This window comes from Tachypleus tridentatus, unplaced genomic scaffold (genome assembly GCF_004210375.1).
Source record: "Tachypleus tridentatus isolate NWPU-2018 unplaced genomic scaffold, ASM421037v1 Hic_cluster_2, whole genome shotgun sequence".
In the NCBI taxonomy this organism is placed as follows: domain Eukaryota; kingdom Metazoa; phylum Arthropoda; class Merostomata; order Xiphosura; family Limulidae; genus Tachypleus; species Tachypleus tridentatus.
This window is the reverse complement of record NW_027467782.1, coordinates 14,241,730-14,265,478: the sequence shown is the minus strand read 5'-3', so window position 1 is coordinate 14,265,478 and position 23,749 is coordinate 14,241,730. Positions and strand designations below refer to the sequence as shown.

The 23,749-nt window shown below is 32.7% G+C and overlaps 1 long non-coding RNA gene and 1 pseudogene across 2 annotated transcripts in view; one reads left to right on the top strand and one right to left on the bottom strand.

The window, feature by feature from the left end:
- The window catches only part of LOC143242872 (branched-chain-amino-acid aminotransferase-like), a 36,957-nt pseudogene extending 15,558 nt beyond the window's left edge, over window positions 1–21,399 (top strand). The window contains exons 2-11 of the transcript XR_013023351.1: window positions 4,301–4,360; window positions 6,686–6,885; window positions 7,248–7,358; window positions 14,566–14,683; window positions 14,953–15,113; window positions 15,670–15,812; window positions 16,066–16,151; window positions 16,404–16,472; window positions 17,330–17,476; window positions 17,905–21,399. The product of XR_013023351.1 is annotated as a branched-chain-amino-acid aminotransferase-like (transcript). The remainder of the gene's footprint in view (window positions 1–4,300; window positions 4,361–6,685; window positions 6,886–7,247; window positions 7,359–14,565; window positions 14,684–14,952; window positions 15,114–15,669; window positions 15,813–16,065; window positions 16,152–16,403; window positions 16,473–17,329; window positions 17,477–17,904) is intronic.
- On the bottom strand, window positions 15,167–23,539 carry LOC143242880 (uncharacterized). The gene is made up of 2 exons (XR_013023363.1): window positions 23,377–23,539; window positions 15,167–18,020 (listed from the first exon to the last, which is right to left on the bottom strand). It is a non-coding gene; the product is annotated as an uncharacterized LOC143242880 (long non-coding RNA).
- Window positions 23,540–23,749: the final 210 nt, after the last annotated feature.

Sequence of the window (23,749 nt, the reverse complement as noted above, 5' to 3'; positions counted from 1 at the left end):
TGGTGATGACTAGCTGCCTTCCCTCTAGTCTTACACTGTTAAATTAGGGACGGCTAGCACAGATAGCCCTCGAGTAGCTTTGTGCGAAATTCAAAAAAAATATAATGCTCTATAGACAATTGATTAGAACAACGCTTTTTCGACTAAACGCAGCACACTTAATACGAATAGTATTACTTAACATCTTTCAGTAACTAAATTAGTTAAGAAATAATTAGTAGCTAATTTTACTTTCACATTTTCATCCTGCATTCTACGCGATCAGTTAGTGTGAAACAGTAATTTATTTTTTAAATAAGTAAAAATACCATAATCTAACCATGTGCACCTCTGCCTAATTTTAGATAAACCAACAAATGGAACTTCGCTTTATAGAAATTTTCACTTTCATGCATCAGTAGTTTTAAAACCTTATTACTAATATCTGATTGGTCATGTTTGACACTGTATACTGTAAACATTAGGAATATTCGTATTGATTTTAAGATGTTTTCTCATATGCAAAGATTTTCCTTAAATGATCATGTAAGTTTCGTAAAATCGCAGAGCGGAACGAAATTAAAGACGTAACTTGTTAGAAGGGGGGGCTTATCAAGTAAAGTGTGGAACTAAGTTAAAGATTTTGGGTTTGTTTTTGTAGCAGTTTCTCAAATCACTATAGTGATTGAGTTAGAGTTAGCCGCATAACTACTGTAGCTGATTCTGTGTATTGTACTGGTGAGTTTTTGAGAACTTAATACAGACAAACGATTTACTATATTACTAAACCAACATTTAAACGAACCACTTAACAGACTTCTTGGTCTTAAAATTTAAGACTTTGTACTTTATAAAATTTATTGTTTGTCGTTCCAATAGTGTTTTTTTTTCCAAAACATTTTGTAACTTGCACCTAATATACAGTACTGTACAAGGCTAATGCTTAAATACTTAGCCAGCTTGGCTTGGTCCCCTTTAAACTAAAATTTACAAAATAAGATTTTTTGTTTATCATTGACCTGTTGTTTTAATATACAAGTGAAATTAAAACTCGACTATGATGTTGCAACAAAGACTATCATTAAATAGAATCTTTTGTTCTTCTACTTCAAAAGAGGAGCTTTCTCAGTCATTAACTTTCGTTCTCTGCTTGGTTCATTCTGTTGCTCTGGGACTTTCTTTCTTTCTTCTTTTATTGATTTATTTAAATTTTCTGTTGGGAGAAAATTTCAAAAATTACACAAATCTAATTTGTGACAATTTCATCTCAATTTTTGATTTTTCTGACGAAATGCTTCACGTAGTTTACTATGGCATTAGCAAGATCCAGTTTGGAGATTTTACAATAAATCGCCGAGTAGTATATTAATACCTTGAACTTTGCCTTACTTACATTATTGGCAACTTCTTCAGTCGATTGTTTTTTAAATTTCGCACAAAGCTACACGAGGGCTATCTGCGCTAGCCGTTCCTAATTTTGCAGTGTAAGACTCGAGGGAAGGCAACTAGTGATCATCGCCAACTCTTGGGATACTCTTTTACCAAGTGGGATTGACTATCACATACTTCCCCCACGGCTGAAAAAACGAGCATGTTTGTCGCGGGGATTCGAATCCGCGACCCTCGGATTACGAGTCAATTACCTTAACCTGGCCATGCCGGGCTCAGTTGTTACACATACCGTAGTGTTAGGTATTTATTTCGGACTTGTATCCGATTTATTACACCACGTATGTTTGGAATTATGATTTCAAATAGCTGGGAATTTTAAATTAGAAGTTAATTGAATTTCATAATGTAGCAAATTTGTATTCGCCAACAAGATCCATGCATACATTTTTTTTTCTTTTTTAACACATTTCAATATACAAAGTACAATTTATTACCTTGTTGCAGATAGTTAATACACGATTATATACAGAATTTTACAATCTCGCAAACACCATAGTCTTCTACCTGGTCTATAACTGTTTTATCTACGACAGGTCCACAAAGCACAAACCATTCATGTTCGTAAACATACCCTTACTTCACTTGACGGGAATACTAGCTATACTTGTGTGGCCCATCGCGGTTTACAAGCTTATTTTCCAGAGAAAAATATCTAGAAATATTGTAGAAAGAAATACTAACGTCCGAAGTTAACTCCGAAGTTGAACGGATCGTAGAGTTAAATCTATAAACGTTCCAAGTGGAACGTCTGTTTTCCTACTAATAAGCGTTTATCACAACTATAGCTTACAAGACTTAGTTTAGTGACCTGTACCTGACCACTAATCCATTCTCACTCTCTCTCTCTCTCTCTGCGCGTCGGTTAATATACTTTTAGGTGAGATTCTTGATTTTTATTCCTGACTCTTCTACAAACTTGGAGAACGGGCAAAATTTCGATACGCGTCCAGCAATATACGTCACACGTATCAAACGGAAACGTATGCAAGCACTAAAATAAATGTGTAACTGTAAATGAGTTTCAGTAGCTTTAGTAAAATTGTGTATTTCTTTGCTTCTATATTTTGCATTTTCCGTTTGCTGCTTTTGAAGTTAACTAAATCCTATTCTCATTTAAGTTCAATACCACTGCATTTATTTAAAGAATCATTTGCCTCATGCTCTATCAGATTTCCATGCTAAACCTTGCCTGGACAGATTAATATTCGTAAGTCTAACAAAGTACTTATTTTCCCCATATAGACTGCTGTGCAGCAGTTTTGCGGCATCAAACCCGTATTTTGAACTACATTTAAAGTGGTGCCAAAGTGAAGCAAAGCTTTACAAGTTTATTTGGTATTTACATTGACTTTCAATTTATACCTAGCATATTTCCACTCTTTTTGGAAACAATAACTACAAAACATGGTTCTACGGAACGACTTTGTGAAGCAAAATGGTGGTAGCAAACATAATACAGTATCCACTTTATTGTGGACTCTACGTATGGAAACTGACTATACCAGTTGCTATAAAAAATATGCTGCCCTTTCCCCCATTTTTGTTACTGAAAATGTAGAAATTGATCTTTATTCTTAGGTCAGGTTTTGAACGACCAATAGTAACTGAGCTTCATCTTTAGATTTCTTTATTTGGCTGTCTTCATCTGCTGCTGCTAACCCCAGCTTATTACTGCTTTCATCTTAAAGTCAGTCATTTCCTTACTACCTTGCTCTCCTTTTAAAAAGTGAAAAATGTATCGGTTCTTTGTTTCTCCATTTTCAATTAAGATGCTTTAAATATGCTATGCTGCTGCCTTCAAAAAGTCTGCATGATTCCCGACACTAGGCTTATTAGGTCGTCAAAAATGCGATATTAATTTCCTAATTTCTTGACTAACCAATAGTTAATGGCTATCTACTACTTTTATATAGTATTTTAAGAAAAAAATAAATTTATTACAGTTCAAAATTTTCAAAATCAACTAACAAATCACTTTATCAAACAAACTGTGGAAAAATCAATATAAATCTTCAGGAATAAACCACTTAGCCAATTTCACTTTTTGATGGTGGTGATAAATTTTCAATATCCGTTTTAGAATATTAACTTAAATTTACGATTACCATTCTAAGTAATGGAACTGAGTTATAAACACACTTGTACCTTAAAACCCCCTTTTGTAAACAGTTAATTATGAAAGTTTAAATATTTAAACATTGGTAAGACGTCAATGCCTGCTATAAACTGTAACATAATGCTATTTTGGCAACAAGCATTTAACTATTTTTAGATCAGATTTTATTTTCAACTTGACATCGTGTGTAAATGTGGGTTAAATATAAATATCGCTGTTACTGAGATATATTGAAAAATAATAGATTAATGGAGGTTTTTTAATATTTAAACTTGTCAGCTATAAACTGACTTGGGCAGTGGAGGTAGAAGAACTCCTAACATTCTACCAATCATTTATTGGATAACTTCAATATTGTTTAGAAATTTCTTTTTCTTGTGGTTAAAAGCATAATGTGGTACTTGGATTAGTTTTTAAACCAACTACCAGTTTATTTCACAATGATATATTTTTTTACTCTTGCTGTGTTAATGTCTTTTACTTGCACTGTTAATATACATACATACATACATACATGTACTATGCATATTTCAAATAACTTTTGTAAATGGGTACAGGCTATCAGAAATTAAAATTGTAGATTGTTATACAAGTTATTTGAATATCATACTTCATATTCCTATTAGATAAGAATAAAAAGTAGTGTTTAAAATAATTCTACACTGTATATAGTATCTCTGTTTTTGCATAAGAAGTATATATTAAGTGAAGTTGATAAGCAGTCAAAAATAATTTCTCCCTTCTTTTTTGCAGGATTTCAAAGTGTTAAAGCTCCACAGCAGATCTTTTTCTTCCCCATTAGACTCTTTCAAGGTTGGCAAATGTGCAGTGAAGTCACTTCATATTATTCATATTTTTTATTTCTTGTGAATTCTTCCAAGAGCAAAGATAGGTTATATGATCAGTTACTCTGTACTCTGTAAGTGAGCTTGCAAGAAGTACTGTACACAAATATGCAAGCACAATAAACGAGTTCACAGTATGTGTATTTACTTGACCTATTAGATAGTTTATATTACTGGACTTTTCAAGTGCATTTCTCTTCTACCTACTTGATTTAGTTGTTTTTAAATTAATTTTACATTATTTAACTAGGCTATTGACAGTAACCATTTGTGCTTATACACATGCAATGTAAACTTAAAACAAGGCAGTAAACACATGCCTGTTTTTACTACACTTTTCCTCACCCACTTATAACTTGTTCTCAAATTGATCTTAACCTTAAGTCACTTTACATACTTGTATACAATTGTTCTATTAGTATCTGCTAAATAAGTGTAGGCATTTTATGCACCTGCTGTTTAACATTTTAACAGCACTGCTATTGTGTGCTATAATTTCAGAAATGAATACTAGCTCATTGCTGCTCAAAGAGCATACTGTAAAATGTGATGTTAAGGTAGTTCCTTTTGAAAATTTTATGGGTGGAATTTGTGGTTTCAACATGATTGAGCATGAGCTACAATGGCAGGTTTAGGTGGACTGTTCCCAAACATGATAATTCATTTTAACAAACAAATGACTCTCTTCAGGATCCCAAGGTTTGTCATCAGTCTTCTCAACAGAACACATTTAGAAATGTTGCAACTTTAGATTTATTTTTAACTTCAGATATAGAAACCACTGAGAGTAGGTGGAGAACATCTGGGTGTAAATAAAAATTTCCCTTTAGATTTGTTTTGCTGCTTATGAAGATAAGGAATATTTTGGTTACAAATTTTAAAGTGTGTTTTGAAGGGATGTGTCAAGAATTCTGTTTTGAATAAAGTAGCTGAGTTATTTGGAGACTATGATCATTGTAAAAATAATTAAATATTAACAATAAACTTCTTCCTTATGGGAAGAAATGAGTTGCTGCTAGTTAAAAACAGGTTGGCTAATGTGTAAGATTAAAAACATTTGAATTTAATTTATAAGTTAACTGGTGAGATAAGACTTGTATTATAGAATATAAAAAGTTGGTGAAAACAACAAATTAGGACATCAAGAAAGATTGAGGAGAGAATGGCCAAAAATTTCTAAACAAAATTTTCTTTTAAATGCATTAAAGGTAAACAATATTAGAATGAGAGTAGGACCCTTGAGGTCCTAAAGGAAGGCTATTATATAATTGAGATGGCTGAGTTATTAAATATTACTCTTGTTTTCTGCTACAGTTTCAAGCAGAATTCAACATCTTGTTGATAAATGGAGATGAAGATAACTTCATTAATTCTGAGCTGGTTAAGAAACATTGGAAGTCTTCAACAATAAGACTTCTGGTCCAAATTTTTTCCCCAGTGGGTCTTGAAGGATGTTAGTACTAAGCAGCTCGCATATTCAATCTATTTTTGAATAGTGTGGCAGACACCAGAGGATGGGACATTAGCTAATGTAACTCCTTTTCAAGGGAAGTGACAGTTCTTGATGACGAGAAATCCACTAGAAATAAATGTATCTCTGAACAGCTGGTACAGGTATTAACAGTTTCCTTGATAAGGAGAGAACAGTGTTTTGACCTTCCTAGATCATCTTCACAGTAAGAAAGAGTTGACAATTGTTCCAGTAATTACTTGTCTTACATCAGTTGTGGAGAAATTTTGGAAAGTCTTGAAACTTCTAAGTTATTTAACAACTTAGAATCTTATGTGATAGTTGACATGACTTTACTAGAGGAGGGGTTAAAGGTGTAGATTTGTATCTGGATTTTCTGGATTTACAAAGCATAACTGTAATCTGTGATGACAAGCAAACTCATATGTAGAGAAAATTATACTCTTAAAAACGACTGGTATGGGTAGAGAAAGCACTAATAGAGGAGTGAACAACATTTTGACCTTCTTATGTCATTGTCAGGTTCACAAAGTACGAGTCAAAGGCTGGCTTTAAGGTTTTTTGTCTAAGTCAGTTTAGAGGATGGAACAACAGGTAGATCAGTAGGTCCTATCTTGTCCCAAAATGTATTATTGTATATATCAAGAAGCTAAGAAATTAATGGCCTAATACATGTACTTTGTCTCTCTCTCTCTCTTTCTTTTAATTAGTAAATCCTTTTGTTGAAATTTAAGCTGAATAAACTTTGGTTCTAAAAGGTTTTCTTCCTTCTATACATTACACTAAATGATTAGTTTAATGAATGAATTTTGTAATTTGCAGACCTTGAAATTATTAGGGCCAAACCTTCAGAAACAAGTACAAAGCCTGATGGTAATAATCTAATCTTTGGAAGGCATTTTAGTGACCACATGCTAGAGGTAGAATGGACAACTGCAGAAGGTTGGGGAGTTCCTCGAATCTGTCCCATTCATAACCTGTCTCTACATCCTGGTCCAAAGGTCTTGCACTATGCTCAAGAGGTATGTTTATGTAATAGAAGTCATTTGAAAATAAATATTTAGAGCAAATATTTAATTGTAAAATATTGCATGTGTTTGTGTATGGAGAATGGATGAAAAGGGCAGACATTAGTTGTAGGGAAAAAGATAGAAATTAGTAGAACCATAGTTTCTGTGTGCTACAAATTAATCACAGCACTGAATAGAACTTTAAAAGATCACTTTAGTTTACAAAGCAGCTAATTATATGTAACTGTAGCATATTTCTTAATTTTTTGTGTTTCATATCACATTTGTAAAACTTTATCCATCTTGCTGTTATCTTGAACAATAATGGTTATGGGAGTTGCTGCTAGCTTTCTTTTTTTTTAAATTCTCTTCAGCTTTTTGAAGGTATGAAAGCTTTCAGGGGTGAGGACAACAAGATAAGATTATTCAGACCAGATCTTAACATGAAAAGAATGAGAACCTCAGCAGGGAGATGCTGTTTTCCAGTAAGTACCAATGCACTGAATTATTTATCCACTTGTATTATAGGGTCACATGCACATGAGAGAGAGAGAGAAAGGGTAAAAACCTTCTCAATTCCCTTAATTTTTGTAAGTTGCAACAAAAATTCTTATCCTTTTCTTAATAGAATGTAAATTAAAACTTCAACCCATCCTCAAGAGTCTTTCCATCATTGGGATCATCCTTATTATTTTCTGATCAAATAAGTTAACCTCTTTGAAATAAGGTGAACATTGGAGGTACTATTCCAAAATAAAACATAACTACAGAATTTATAAAGGCATTTAAAATGTTTGTAACTTCATTCTCTCAGGACAACTGTCAAGACCAGTTTTTGGAATGACTAGTTTGTCACTAGTGCTGAATGCTAGGCTTAGGGTCTTTTGAGGAATAATAAAGAAAAGTTGGTTTTTGAAATTGATTTAGTAAATTCTACTTTTGTCAATTTTTACTAAAGGATTCAAGCAATATTTCTCATCCTGAACTGTTGTTAGTTGGACATAACACCGAATAAGGCAGCTGTATTACTTTTAAGCTGGTTAAAGAAATTAAGTGTAAAAACTTGCAAGGATATTGCATCAGATAATACTTGCCTGTGGATTTTGAAGATAGTTAAGGTATGGTCCTGTGAGCCACTATCCAATATTTCTTGTTTCTTCATAATGGGCTGGTGGTTCTATAAGATTGGAATTGCACTAATGATGCTTCTCATTGCAGAAGAGGTAATAAATTTGTCCATAAGGTCATTACTTTTGCATTAGTTGTGGAGAAGTTTGCTTTTAAGATAGTTTCCAAATTTTATTACAAAAATTTATCTCTAGTGGTGTACAGAATGATGTGTGTAGATGGGAAAGGTAGTCACAATTGGGAGAGACTAGAGCATAATTTTGGTACCTTTGCTCTTTTTATTTATATCAATGGCATAGGTGAATTAGGAATGACTTAAGTTTGTTGATATTAAGATTACACATGTTATAAGTAGTGAATGGATGCTTGTGCTTCATAAAAGAATTGAGTAATTTGCATGTAGGGGCAAATAAATGCAAAGTGGCTTTTAATTATAATAAATGCAAGATAATTTGTGCAAGATACCAAATTTATTTATAAATATAACTTGTATTTAAACAACCTCCATATTGTTTTAGAAGAAAATGTCTTGATGCCCTAGTTGATTAGTCTTGTAAGCCATCCAAGTAATGCCCTGTTGCTAGAGGTAGGGCAAATATATTAATTTATAGAAATTCTGAAGTATGAAGAGGTTTTATTTTTCAATGTATAGATCACTGGTTAAGTCTAACTTGATATAATATAAAGTATTGTGCTTCTTACCTTATTAAAGATATTGAACTGTTTGAAATGTTTCAAAGGAGGGTTATTAGGGGTGATACCTGAAGTGAAGTTGTAATGAGAAATTTCTTTTTTGAAACTCTAAGAAAAGTTCAATTGTTAATTGAGAGAATTGATGTGTGAAGCCTGTCTTTTTGTGTCCATCATGGTGAATGTGGTAAAACTAGTGAACACAAGTTTTTGCTGAGTAGGATTTTTCTTCAGCTAAAGTTTTTACCAACAGGTGACTTGGCCTTTTGGAATGAGTTGCGTTCAAACATGAGGAAGGAGAGGATATAAGGGAAGGACCTATATTCATGATATAAAGGTTGCATTAAGTTTTAATGATTAGGTTAGTAGATATGATAGTCAAGATAGACCAACAGATCCCTTATCCATGAATTTTGTTATATTCAGGAATAATATGTGGTATGTAAAGAGGTAATAACCTATTTTAATCTGTAATCAATAATACAAAATTCTGTTTCTGGCTTAGCAACTAGCACCACTATTTGTTTCAATCGATCTATTTGCATTAGTAATCCCTCATTTTGAAGTCCAAATGCCATAATCATGAGGTTTACATTAAGTTTGCACTACTATGCCAGGATTGTTTTTCAGTCACATTTTAGTGAGTTGTTTCCCATCCATATTAAGTGTCTGATTCAAATAATTATGAATATGTATTCTCTTGCATGTGTTATAATTAAAGATCAGTTGTCAAATATTCATTCAGTTTGAGTTAATCATTCATTCTATAGTACCTCAACATCTTTTACTGTTGGAAATTCCTAATATAAATGACAAAAAAGCAAAGACCTATGCACTTACCCTGGAAATACTCCACTAGTAATATGTACCCATTTTGACTTGGCTTCTATAACCTTTTCTGTGATTCTGTGATTTGACTTGTTTAAGGTGATGAAGTGAGGTGAAGCATTATGCAAATGACTGCTGAGAAAGGGGAGTGAGACAAAGGTGGCAGAAGGGAAGTAGCCCAGGCTGGAGCCCGTAATCCAAAAAGCCAAGACATCAACTCAAACGGCACAATTTGGGGCAAGGCAAGAAAATTGCCTTGGCTGGGATCTAAAGATCCAGTGCCAGAGATTTGGATGTTGAGGGGGAGTGCCCCAAGAAAACTCACTTTCACAGGACAGGCATCAAACTTTTTTACTCCCACCCCAGTTAGTAGTTGTTGGATTGGCTGGTTGATATTTTGGTTGGATATGTGAGTGAAAGTGACTTTCTTTGCTGTCTGAGTTATTGGGACGAAAGAGCTAATAGAATGTATACTTTGTGTGACAAATACTACTTGACTTGAACAAATTGTGATTATCAAATAGTTGTATTATTACTAACTGAAAAAGCATAGAACCTCTCACTTTGTTAGCCTCATAGTGTGAACTTTTAAGATCGTGGGGAGTAACAAGGAGTCTGTCAACATAGCTGGTTCTTGTTGAATTATTTTGTAAAATAGGGATTTAAAAAACTAGTTAATCAGCTGCTTTTGTGTTGTACAACTTCCTGGCTGGTGAGGCTAAGCTTAGATAACTTGGACATTGCCAAAGCTGGTCATGTGGTAGCAGAATTAAACTACTAGAATACTTAATGCAGTGTAAACAAATGCACATGGTAACACACTTTGGAAACATTACACTGAATCTTAAGTGTCCTAAACAAAACTGAAGCAACCACATAGAACTGTATAAATAAGAGGAAAAAGAAAGAAGTTGGAAAGAGCTTGGAAACAAAACTTTATTACAAATTAGTAAATAAAGCTAATTGTGATAGAATAACCTGGAAGGTATTCCTGTATAAATAGTATGCCTGTAATTTTAATTATTGCTGAAATGTGTCCATTTAAATGCAGACCTTTTGACAGTTTTATGAAGTTAACATGAAAAGCACAATGAAAGCAAGAGCTCATACTATAGCAGGAGAGAGAAAACAGGGTGTGAGTGTAAGAACCTCATCTTTCCAGGACTAAAAGCAATGAGGACTAGTAGGACTTATACCCATATCATCATGAAGGTCACAGGAGACTACTCTAATGATAAAGTATTGACCTTCCTATAAGGTTATTAAGAACTTAGTCATATTACAGCAGGTCCAATCAATGTATCATTATTAGGAAATGGCTGTTGGATGCACTGAAACATGTACAAAAAGCTGAAAGGAAAATTAACTGTAACAAGGGCACAGAAGTTGTTTCAGTGATTTCCTGCTGTTTGTATAATAGGTCTTTGGTTTTATGAATAAAGTAGTCTGGTTTCCTTATTCTACTCTTAAAGTGAAATACCCAGTCAATCTTTTATACACATTTGTTAGTCCTATAAAAATCTTTTGCTAATGCAGCCCATATATTTATATGAAATGTGGATGTGTAAAGTTTGAGCCTAATGAGATGGTTAGGATATTGATTTTGTAATCAATGGTTTACAAGTTTTGAATTCCCATCACAGAACATGCTCATCCTATGTGGTTGACTGGGTCAGTCACAAGTTTTAAAAATACTAGTTAATCCTAAACTAATTGGGTTTAAGGTGATTATGGGGAAAGAACATGGATGTGTAAGGTTTGAAATTAGGTTACATTACAAGAATTGTATTTTAAGTTGGACTATAAGAACGTACATCTTAACTACAGATACATTAATTCCTTAAAAGAGGTTGTAATGTTCCTTTATTTGTAGTTAATTATGTTTGTATATTTATATACCTTTTTCTCTTTTTAATTGTACCATCTCTTGAGTTTGTTTACTCATGATGCCTGTTCTCACCCCATTAGAGAATTATAACATTATCCACATAATAATAGAAATGACTGTCACAGTATCTATGATCCATTGTAAATCAGTATTAGTATGGAAGTATGTTTTAGGCATTTTGTTAATATTCAGTAATCACCCTGCATCATTTATATAACTTGTTAAGGCCCAGCATTTTCAAAGACATACTAAGTTTTGAATATTTTAATAAATGCTTTTTTCTTCTGATTTTAAAGAACTCTCGTATTACGGTTTAAGTTCTTAGTGTAAGACAGGGGGTTCCCAACCGGCGGGTCGCGACCCCCCAGGGGGTCGCGAAGCCTTGGCAGGGGAGTCGCGTAGCCTTGTTAGAAGTAGCTTGGGATAACATTAATTTTATTTCATCAATTACATTTTCATGCTCTTGCATTTTTTTTGTTTCGGTGCAAAGCAAAACGTGTGCTACGTTAGTTCAATGTCATTAGGTGATATTATGGGTGCCTGTGCGTGAATGTGTATGTCTGCAACTGTATGTATGTATGTGTGTACTAGTGAGTAGCGAGTGAGTGCACGCGCATGTACGCATGCTTGTGTGTCTGTTTATCTGTGATTAAGTGTATGTGTGCTCGCTGTCGACACGTGAGTCACATGTTCGTTGCTGATTGGTGGATGACGAATCGCGCGACTGGCCACGCTCCCTTCCCTCTCAATACTTACCCCATCATTACTCTACCTGCACCCCCCACAAGTAGTCAGTGTAAGATCTACAGTTGCCAAAGCGTTCATTATTCAACATTTTTATTTTATTTTAACAAGGAGATAACTAAGCAGTAGAGGTGAGTTGTGCCCATGGCTAAACGGCGCAGATACTCAGAATGCTACCTCAACATTGGCTTCACCACTGCTCGCCAACCACGGCATCGAGAAACCACAGTGTGTTTTGAAACATCCAGAACACGCAAAGAAGGGTTTGGATTTCTTCAAACGGCATGAACGGTGCCTTAAAAGCCAAAGAATCGATAGAAGTGGGTCGTTTCAGCAGCAGAGTGCAGCCGTAGTGGAAGCTTCATATGAGATTGCATTCGAAATTGCTAAACAAAAAAAGCCTCACACGATTGGAGAAACACTTCTTAAACCCTGCATGATGAAAGCAGTAAATCTTATTCTTGGAGAAGCCAGTGCAAAGAAGATGCAGCAAGTATTCCTGTCAAATAATACTATACAGAGGCTCATTTCTAAAATGTCTATGGATGTGAAGGAACAGGCTTTGACTGAAATCAAGGGTTCCCCTTTGTTCTCCTTTCAGCTTGACGAGTTAACAGATGTAAGTTCATGTTCTCAGTTGCTTGTCTTCGTGAGATACATTAATTCAGGTGACATCAAAGACGAATTCTTATTCTGCAGTGCACTTGAAACCACAACAAAAGCTGATGATGTCATGGAAAAAGTTTCAACTTTTTTTCAAGACGAAAATCTTCAATGGGAAAACGTGTGTGGGGTTTGTACGGATGGGGCACCGGCTATGCTGGGATCGAAATCAGGATTCCAGTCGAGAGTGAAGAAGCTAGCACCTCAAGCAAAGGGCATCCACTGCATGATTCACCGATATGCTCTCGCCAGTAAGACTCTTCCTGCCTCTCTGCAGGAAGTGCTCGAATCTGTAATCAAAATTGTAAATTATGTGAAGACTCAAGCACTCAACACTCGCCTATTCAAAGAACTATGCAAAGACATGAATGCTGACCACGAAGTCCTTATTTTCTACACAACAGTACGTTGGTTGTCGAAAGGAAACATTATTAATCGTGTCTTTGAAATGAAAGATGAAATAAAGCTATTCCTGAAGACTCAAGAAAGGAAAGATCTTGTAGCTCACTTCGAAGTTGAAGCATGGAATAAAAGGGTTGCGTACCTAGCCGACATTTTTGACCAGCTGAACAAGCTCAATTTGAAGCTTCAATGAAGGGAAACACGTTCTCCTTTTTTCAAGATAGTCTTCGGGCCTTTGTTTCCAAACTGCAGAACTGGCGTCGGAAAACCAATCTTGGAAACATTGCTATGTTTGAAAAACTTTGTGGAGTGACGGATGAGTCTCAGATCCAACTGCATCAGTTCCTCAAGGATGAGATTACCAAACATCTTCAGTCTCTAGAAAAGGAAGTCGAGCATTACTTCCCTGAGCTATACCAGGAACAGGAGGCCCTGGTAAGGAACCCATTTTGTACTGAACTTGATGTATCCAGCATCCCAGATGATATCCAAGATGAATTTCTGGATCTAAGGAATGACTCTTTAGCTCGTGATCTCTTCAAGGTGAAATCCGTGACTCTGTTCTGGTGCGCTATGTATCAGTCATACTCCAAAGTCAGCATGATAGCTTTATGTGTCCTTGTTCCATTTGCTTCTACCTACTTGTGTGAGGCAGGATTTTCCACTCTTGTCAATATAAAAACAAAGAATATGAACAGATTGGATGTTGGAGATGACATGAGACTGGCTCTAACAAATGCTTGGCCACGAATTTCAAAGCTTGCTGCTGAAATGCAACATCAGGCATCTCACTAGCTGGGTTGGATAGCTGTTCAAACCTATGTTAATATTATTTTAATAAATATATGTTCTTTTTGTGAATTCAGGTTGGACCAATGTGATTTAATTTGCTAATAAATAAATACAGAATTTTTAAATATTTTTTCAGATGTTTCTTTCCCTCTCCTTCACAGAAAATAAAAAAAATTAAGCTGCTGATAGTAAGCCCTAAGTAGGGGGTCACATGGGTTTCAAACTTTTAGATAAGGGGTCGTGAGTGCCAAAAGGTTGGGAACCCCTGGTGTAAGATAACATTCATTAAACGTTTTTTTAGTTTAAAGATGTGACTGTTTTTATAAGTCTTTTTTTAAAGAATTACTCATAGATGCATCAAGAATAAATGGTTATTTCCAATACTTGAAACATTGCATTTATTAGTATTGGATAACATGATGATCCAATGATGTATTTTTACAAACTTGCTACCCTACCATTAAGTTAAATTGTTGGAATGTAATTAAAAATCCAAATTTTGTACTGTATTCAGTGTATGTATATACTTGTAAATTACATATATTATTTTTCTCTAGGATTTTGATGGTAAAGAACTTATTAAATGTATAAAAAAATTGATTAGTTTGGACCAAGAATGGGTACCTTTATAGTTCTTCTTCACTCTATATACGTCCTACATTTATTGGTATAGAGGTAAGTAAGATGTTTTTCTTTAATGTTTGTTTTACATTACATTATATTATATACACAAGACTTAAGTGTTTTTAATTATTTAATTGGTTTTCAATAAGGAATTCAAACATTACTCTTCTGGTAAAATTTATATTTGAAAAATTATGAAAATTAAAGATATCTGATGAACTTGAGTAAAATGGTGCTTTTTCAAATCTGAGATATTTCAAATTTCCTTTACTGATTATAATGTACATTTTAACCTTGCACACTTGTTTTGCTTATTTTAGCCTTCTCTTGGTGTAGCTGCAGCAAACAGAGCTCTTCTGTTTGTTATAACAGGCCCAGTTGGTCCATATTTCAGCACAGGAGTGAAACCTGTTTCCTTGCTGGCAGACCCTAAATATGTACGAGCATGGCCTGGAGGGGTTGGAGACAAGAAGATGGGATCGTAAGCAGTATATTAACTTTCAATTGTGATAAATGTTTTTTTCTATATTACCATTTCTTTTTTTTCATAGCATTTGTTCTTCATGTAGTACTGCAAATCATTATTGTCTGAAGTCTTGTATCTCTAAAAATCAACTATTATAAATTTGTTTTTAATTGAGATTGAATATTGTATTGTGTTTGAAAAACTAAAACTTTACTAAATTCATACTATTATCAGTTTATACCTAAAAGGTTTGTAATTTACTCTATTCTAACAACAGTAGCTTAAAAGGGAGACAAAACATATGTTTGTCTTATTTTAGCAACCACAGTTTATACCTCAAACATATTTTCTAATTTTAACAGTATCCTAAAATTTGTTTCACATCTATATTTAAGAAGTTTTATATGTAACATTTTGTATATAGGTAAATGTGGCTGAATTCAATATGTATATTTAAATCTTATTTTAATCCTATTCTACTTTAATAATTAAGGCTTAATGTAATTTTTGTATTTTGTAGTTTATGAAAATCTAATTTACTGTAATAAATTCCTTTCATTATTTTTGTTAGAAATTATAGCCCAACAATTTACATCCAAAGACATGCTGAAAAAATGAATTTACAGCAAGTGTTGTGGATATTTGGAGAAGATCATCAGTTAACAGAAGTGGGAACGATGAACATATTTGTACTGTTAATAAATGAGAAAGGAGGTTAGTCTGAACCTTGTACAGGATTGTCAATATATCCAGTTATCTGTATTTATATCATGATTTGATGTATTTATCAGTTAAATATGAGTATTAAACACAGTAACAATAAACTATTAGTTCAGTATAAAACCATGATTTAGAAAAGTATTACAATTAAATCTTGGTTAAGAATAAGCTCATTAAAAAAACAACAAAAAACTTGTAGCTATAAAGCCATAGACATACAATTATATTTTTTTGTTGACCCTCATAGAGAAAGAGTTAATAACACCCCCTCTGAATGGATTAATTCTTCCTGGTGTGACAAGACAGAGTTTGTTAGATTTAGCCAAAACATGGGTGAGACCTTTTTCTTTTAAACATATTTACCTAATTTAGAAATGATCGTTTAGCAACATCCGAAGAAATCAGACCTATTAAGTAGGAAAATCTTTCAGTTATTTACTTACAAAAATTACTCAACAAACAGAACAATCTAAAGATGCTAGAATTTTTTGTTTTTTAAAATGTATGTTTTGAACAAAAGTTAGTTTCATTCCTTTTTTCCAGAATGCCTGTTTCACATACTAAAAACTTGTTTCTCCTTTACAGAATGAGTTCAAGGTATCTGAAAGACTGATAACTATGAAAGAAGTACTACATGCTCTAAAGGAAAACCGGGTAAAAACAAATGCACACTATTTTTTAATTTTACTACATTTCGTTGTTTTTCTTATAGCAAAGCCACATCAGGCTATCTGCAGTTCCAATATCAAATTGGTGTCTGTTAGATTCCTTCCAAGCAAAAATTTTGGGACCACAATAAAGTTTTAATTCCCAACTCTTAATAATTAAATATTCTCATTTTGGTTTTTAGCTAGATAAAGTAAATCTTGGTACAAATAATCTGTAGTATACAATAAGAGTGCATTTATCTGTGTGATACATCAAATGAAAACAAATTCTGGTATGATCTTTAAGTGTCTTCATGAAGTATTGTAATATACTAATATAACATGAACTGAGTTTTTTTCAAATTGTACTTGCTATTACTGTTGTCTGAAATTTTTATATATGTTATTTTACATGGTCATTTTATTTGTATATGTTATGTGGAAAGTTTTATATTTGGCTCTTTGGGAGATATACATGAATAGTGTGACTCATCCTGTAACTGTCTTCCAGTAGTTTAATGTTCTGAATATAGTTTGAATTTATTCAGGAGCTTTTTGATGTGTTGGTGATATATACAGTTCTGGTGAGTGGATATGTCTCTAATTTATCTACCAAAAGTGTCTTTGGTAAGCAAGATGTCCAATGGTTGTAAAGGGATTAGGATTCAATTATTTTTGCAACTTACCATTCATTAAACCTTTTTTAAATTATTTTAATATACTGTACCATGCAATGTGTAACATTTAATATAAGTAAAACTTTGTTGCTTGAACATATTACTCCTGTCTTATAAACTGAACTTTCTCATTGTGTGAGTGTTTTGTAAGGGAATCTGATGTATGTGAATTAATGTCTTTGTATAGCTACTGGAGATTTTTGGAAGTGGTACAGCATGTGTAGTGTGCCCAGTGAGCCGTATCCATTACATGGGACATGATTATAACATCTCTACCATGGAACATGTTCAACCATTGAACCTGAGGTTTCTCAAAACACTAAGTGATATTCAGGTATTTATAGCAGTTGAACTTAGTCAAGGTTTGGCATCTAGGTTTGTAATTTAATTAGATATAGTTAGCCAGGTAAGCATACTGTTTTACATGTTAGTATTTTATTAAATGGTTACTGCAACCTCCAATAGCTTCCCAGTTGTAATTTCAAATTGTTATGTCTGTTCACATCTTATTTTTCTGCTGTTGTCTTTCTAATGTTTAAGAGTACAATATATTTAGTTTCATTAGTTAGCTTACTTTGACAAAACTGCTTGTCTCTTGAAATATAAATTCCAAATTCACATCAATGTTTATATTGCTTACTCTTAATGAAGAAATCTTTTAATGTAGCAGTTACATATTAGATTTAATGTAGTAATAGTATTTTATAAAGTTGTGTAATATAAATTTGGATAACAAACACTATTCTTTTATTTGCCAATCAGTATGGTAGGATTCCACATAAATGGGTAGAGGAGATTGAAGATGTTCCTGGGATTCAGTTGGAGTCTGTGGAAGAAAGGGTTTAGCTATGTGCATCTCTCTCTTTATGCTGTGATACCTGTATAGAAGAGAAAAGAATAGCTAGTTTTAGCTCCAAGTTTTGTTACACTTGCATTTAAACTTCCAGAATATTCCTTGAATATTTACTAGAGTAGAACTGGCCAGTAATTGCCACCATCATAAAGTAAATTTTCAAGGCTCTCTTAATTATTAATCCAACTAGACTTCCAATGAGAAACATGTACACAGAAAACTAGTAATGCATGCTTGTTAAATCAAGTACATCTTTTTTTTCCCCATCCTTTAAGTGGATATATCTTTTTTAAAAAATTTTAAATGAATTGTAAAATCAGTTGTTTTTTTGCAATTCTTTCAGACAGAGAAGGCACTTTCTTTACATAACTCCTAGTTGATTTTATTTGTAGCCTTCTAAAAATCTAGGTTTCTCTTTTGTCTGTTGCAATCCACCATTAGAAGCTGTAAAATTAACATGTACATCATAATAGTAAACAGTTAAAGTTTGTTATCACATGAATACTGAGAAAGTTCCATTTCTTTTATAAGTTCTTTTGAAAAACAAATTTGGCAAGCTTCCTTTCAAAATATTGGATGTATTCAAGCAAAAGTCTTTTACTTTAAAGTAAAATCTTAAAGGGACAAAAAGAAACTTGTTAGCATAGCCTGCCAAGGATGTCCCTTGCACCTACAAATTATCACCACCCCTTACTGCTTGTGTATTCATCCTATCTTTTCTTCAACTCTGAAGGTTTCTACCTCTTCCACTGTTTGAAGGCAACTCATTCCAAAAATCAACCACCCTGTTTGAAAAGTAACTGTCAAAATTGCAGATGACTCCTACTCTGCCACAATTTCAACCTATGCCCCCTTGTCTTGTTTTCACTGCTAAACAAAGTTTGGATCTGCATCCTTAATCTTAAACGTATCAAATTTTCACCTCTGACCCATCTCTCTCCCAAGAAAACAACTTTAGAGACTGAGGAGTCATAGAACAGTTCCACAACCTCTGGCATCATCCTACTGCCTCTTCTCTAAACTTCTTTCAACAAAGCAATGTCTTTGAGGAAGGGAAACAAAAACTAAAGCACTTTAAATGAAGTCTGATAAGTGATCTGTACAGTGAAACAACAGTAAAATCCCTTGTCTTCTATTCAGTATTTCTGTAGATGCTGCTGAAAATTCTGTTAGCTCTATTGCTAGCTACAATACACTACTTAGATGAGGTACGTGATTTTTCAATCACAACACTCTCCTTTTTTCTTTTCCAACTGCAGTATCTAATGTATTCTAGTTTAAATTGTAACAGTAATTTGAATTGTGAAAACCTACATGCATCACCTTACATTTTTGATACTTAAACATCATTTGCAACATTTGGCCCAGTGCAGGATATTTTGATACAGTTAGCCACCCTAAAAATCTTAATTTCATATGTAAACTTCATTATTTTATTAGTCATTCCAGAGTCAACATCAAATATAAATTGCAAACAGCACAGATCACTGAGGTACACTACTTGTCACTGTCATCCAATCAGATCTAACACCACTTATTACTATTCTTTGCTTTCTACTCTCCAGCTAAATTTCTATCTAATTTAATAACATTTTCCCCACACCCACCCTTAATTTAAGTTGTTTTGTGAGTGACCTTAGCAAATGCTTTTTGAAATTCAAGATAAATCAAACCTACAGTATCTTATTAATCAACTCTTGCAGTAACATCCTCAATGAATGTCAAGATTTGTTTATAGAAGAATTTCCTTTCTACTGTGATTGTGCAAAATGTGTATTTGCTGAAGTACTCTATTCAGTCTTGTTAATTAAAATCTAGTAAATTGTACTTCAAATAATGGATTTAGTTGTGTAGGATAAAAAATGTATTTTCTATAAAATGAGTGATATTTAATAGAAGTACTAACTTTTGAGTTTTGGTAGACTGTTAATCATTGTTTTTGTTTAGTTATTAAACAAACAACATAGTGGTTGTGATACATAATCTCTTGAAATACATATCATTTTCTAATTATTTAATGTATTTATTGTATTGCATAAATATTTTGTGGTAAAATGTCTTTTGATTAACCTGTTTGTTGTTTGACACAATGAGCATCTCCCAGTTCTATCACCAAAGCTTCCTTAAAAAATAATTTCCCTTTTTGAAAGGAGAGAAGACTTAACACGTTTTTTTCAAACAACAAAAATACAAACATACAATAACTAATTAAATGGATGCTAGACTTAAAAGTATATAGCACTTAATTTTTGGACTTGCAAGTTTAATGTTATGAGAAGTGGTTATAGGAGAACCTCCAATACACTAAATTGTTACCTGATTAGAATTAAAATAAACTGAATTGTCAAAATATAGATGTTTTCCAAAACCTAGATGCTTTCAGCTATGAATAAATTCTAAATTAAACTAGATAACATGCATCTCAATCTTGTTAGTAGATATACTCTGATAGCACCACTAGTTGTTTCCAGTATTTGTACAAATACTGGAAATACTTGGGAGTTTTATAATTTAGGTTTCAAATATTATCTAAACTAATAGTGTATCTATAAGTGATCAAGAAAAATGTATGCATAAATCTTAATATACATTAATGGTGCTACTAAACCTATAAAATGAAGAATAGATCCAGAATTCAATGTTTTAACACAAGGATAGCATCCTTTGTCAAAATGGAATTAGTTTTCTGCCACTGATATACAGGGTGTGTGGAAAGTCACTGTGCAGTTTTATAATCATATTTGATTCACAAGCCCTTATTGGTAGTCTAGATAAATATAAAATATTTAATCAGCAACTAAAGGAAATGCATGATGAAATAGTCATTTCTGTGTTGAAGAACAATACTTGCACATAAAATGTCTGTAGTGAAAATTGATAAGGCTCCTCTTACACATGCAACTATTTATATAATACATGCACTGAATTGTTAATAGTAATAACTTTGGTCTCTTATTTAATAATTTACTTATTTTTGAGTAGCTTGTGACATTTTTAAGTTTGTTTTTTACAGGTAGCATTATTTGTTTACTATTTACTCTACATGTTTACCTTTTTTTTCAATATTAAGAAATATTAGTTTTAGATTAGTTGGTGTATACTTTTGCTGTTTGGTGAATTATGCCAGTGACTGGCTATAAGAAATGTTAACTTTTAATCTCATATTCTTGTAACTCATTGAAATAATGATGCAATGCTGATTTTAATTTTGTTTTGCCTTAACTTTAGATACATTGCTCAATCTTAAATTTCAACCATTTATAAGTTTTAACTAAATTTTGTTAAGTATTTATTCTACAAATCATTGAAGTTATCTGCTAGGCAAGTAATGTAACTTGAATCTGTCTTGGAGTATAAAAAATTATTCTTTTATTTTGAAATAATAAACAGCACTTTATACTTCACTGGGGGCATTGTTTCAAACATAGAGATAGAAAACAAATGCAGGTTGTCCTGTTGGTAAACTGTTTTATTCCACTTTGATAGTGATTCCAAAAAGCCATTTTAACTTGATTAAAGTAACTATTCACTTTCAGACTAGTCAAGAACACTGAAATAAACTATTAGGAATGACTGGAACAATATCTAATAAAATACATACAAGTTTGTGTTGCAAATGTGTGTGAGCATCTAACATGTTGAACAGATGAATGTGCATTGTAATTTTCTTACTGAAGCTAGTCATATAACATCACCCATAGTTGTATTTAGATGTTTGTTTTTCACACACTAACACTTGCAGGTAGTTTTAAAAATTTGACATTTTTACGTGTGAAATAATACACTAAGAGTTAAAAAATAGCACTGACTGCTTTGGCAAATTACTCTAGGTAGAAAATCTGTATTATATGATGTAACTAATGCTTGAATTAACTGCAGATACCAGTCACTTTCTGTTATTCTTTTGTCAGTTATAAATACTTTTAATGATAAGTCACTAAAGTGTGTTTTACAAGCTTCTTAACCACAGGTAAGAGTAAATTTTAATTAACACATTTAAATCTTATTTTCTACCTAAAATGTTTCTATAATTACTTTGAATACCTCTGAACTTTCTTTTGTATAGTATTAATAACAGTAGTAGTTGGTTTACTAACCACATTTTCAACAAATGTCAGTTTACAACTTACTTTCTCAGGATGTAGGACTTAACTTTACATGCAAAGCCAGAGAGTAAGTGGAATACACAAATAAATTACAAATGTTATTGTTACATAATCATTTAATTGTGATTTTAAATAATCCTGCAAAATATTTTCAGAAACGTACAAGTTTGGTATGTCAGTTAAAACTGTATTAGATTGAACTTCCATAAGGATAAACACCACTACACTAATACAATATTCTACATATATGAGTACAGCTTATAAAATGTAAGATTTTGGAGAAGCATAATCACAAATTTTGGGAGTCAAATTTTTCTAGGAAAGTTTTCACAAAAGTGGTATTCTTCTATAAGTAAAGAACAAAGATCATTTAACAAACTTCTAAACAATTTATTAGCAGCAGTAAGACTAGTACTCTTGCTACTGTATCAAAAATACAAGTTCTACAACACTGTATCCCAAACTTAAAATCTGAAATGTACTAGTTTCACAATCACATCCCACTTTGTTGTTATTACTTTTAAGTACAATTTGAAGTGTAACCAACATCAATAGGAAAAATTTTCATTCATTAGAAGCAAAGGAACATAATGAATTAAAACTAATACACTACTACTGTAAACAGTCCAATGAAGCTATAGTCTAAATCTAGGTATTCTCTCCTATAGTTATCTACAGTTTTGTACAAACAATTTAATAGAGGTAACTTTCTCTTTTAAGCTGTTCCATTCATAAAATGTAGACTATGAATTTTCATATTTTCACTAACACCAATTAAAATTATTTAATGCAATGTAAGGTTGAAAATACAGTATCGTTCTATACAACCCATCAGATGAGCATAAATAAACCTGTTTGATTTAAAAAAAACAAAAAAAATCCTTCATTATTAGTAAACTTTCAAAAACAATTACATAGTGACAATGGTAAGGGTTTTATAAAATTGTCCAGACTCTAGCATTCTGGACTATATAGAAATGCACCTAACATTCAAGAACCCACTGTCATTAGAGTTGTTCAGAGAGTATTAACCCTCCTTTTTATTAATAACAAGAAAATACTATGGTATTTTTCAATTCAGATTTCCCAACAGGCAACCCTGCTAATAACTTTTAACAAGATATGACTTTAGGTGAAAACTTTCAGATTTCAAGTTGAGTGCATAACCACCTGCCCCCTTTTCAAGTACGTTCGTAACTGTAAACTTATCAAACATACGAATTGAGATAGTTTATAGTTTTTTTTCGCAAATCTACACTAAGGGTTAATTTTAACCTGATAGTCAACAACAATAACCGTCCACTTTTGGTATATTCTTCGCTGTCCGCAACCGATGGGAGCCATAAATCTTCGTATTTACAGCCTCATATGCTAACTATTAGGCCAGAGTCAGAATAATATATTTACAGTGACTAATTTTATTGGTGAATACCCTTTTGGATATTTTACAGGATTGAAAATAGTTCTGTTTATTGTTTTACATCACCTTGATGTTTAAATGATAGTTCGTCTGTTTATTTAAAATAAAAAGAAACCAAAAATAAAATTCCAAAGCACTTTAGATGTAGAAGTACTACATATTTTTATTTTATTTTTTGAAACGTTTTGGGAGAAGAAATCGATCACAAATAAATAATGCACAATCCAG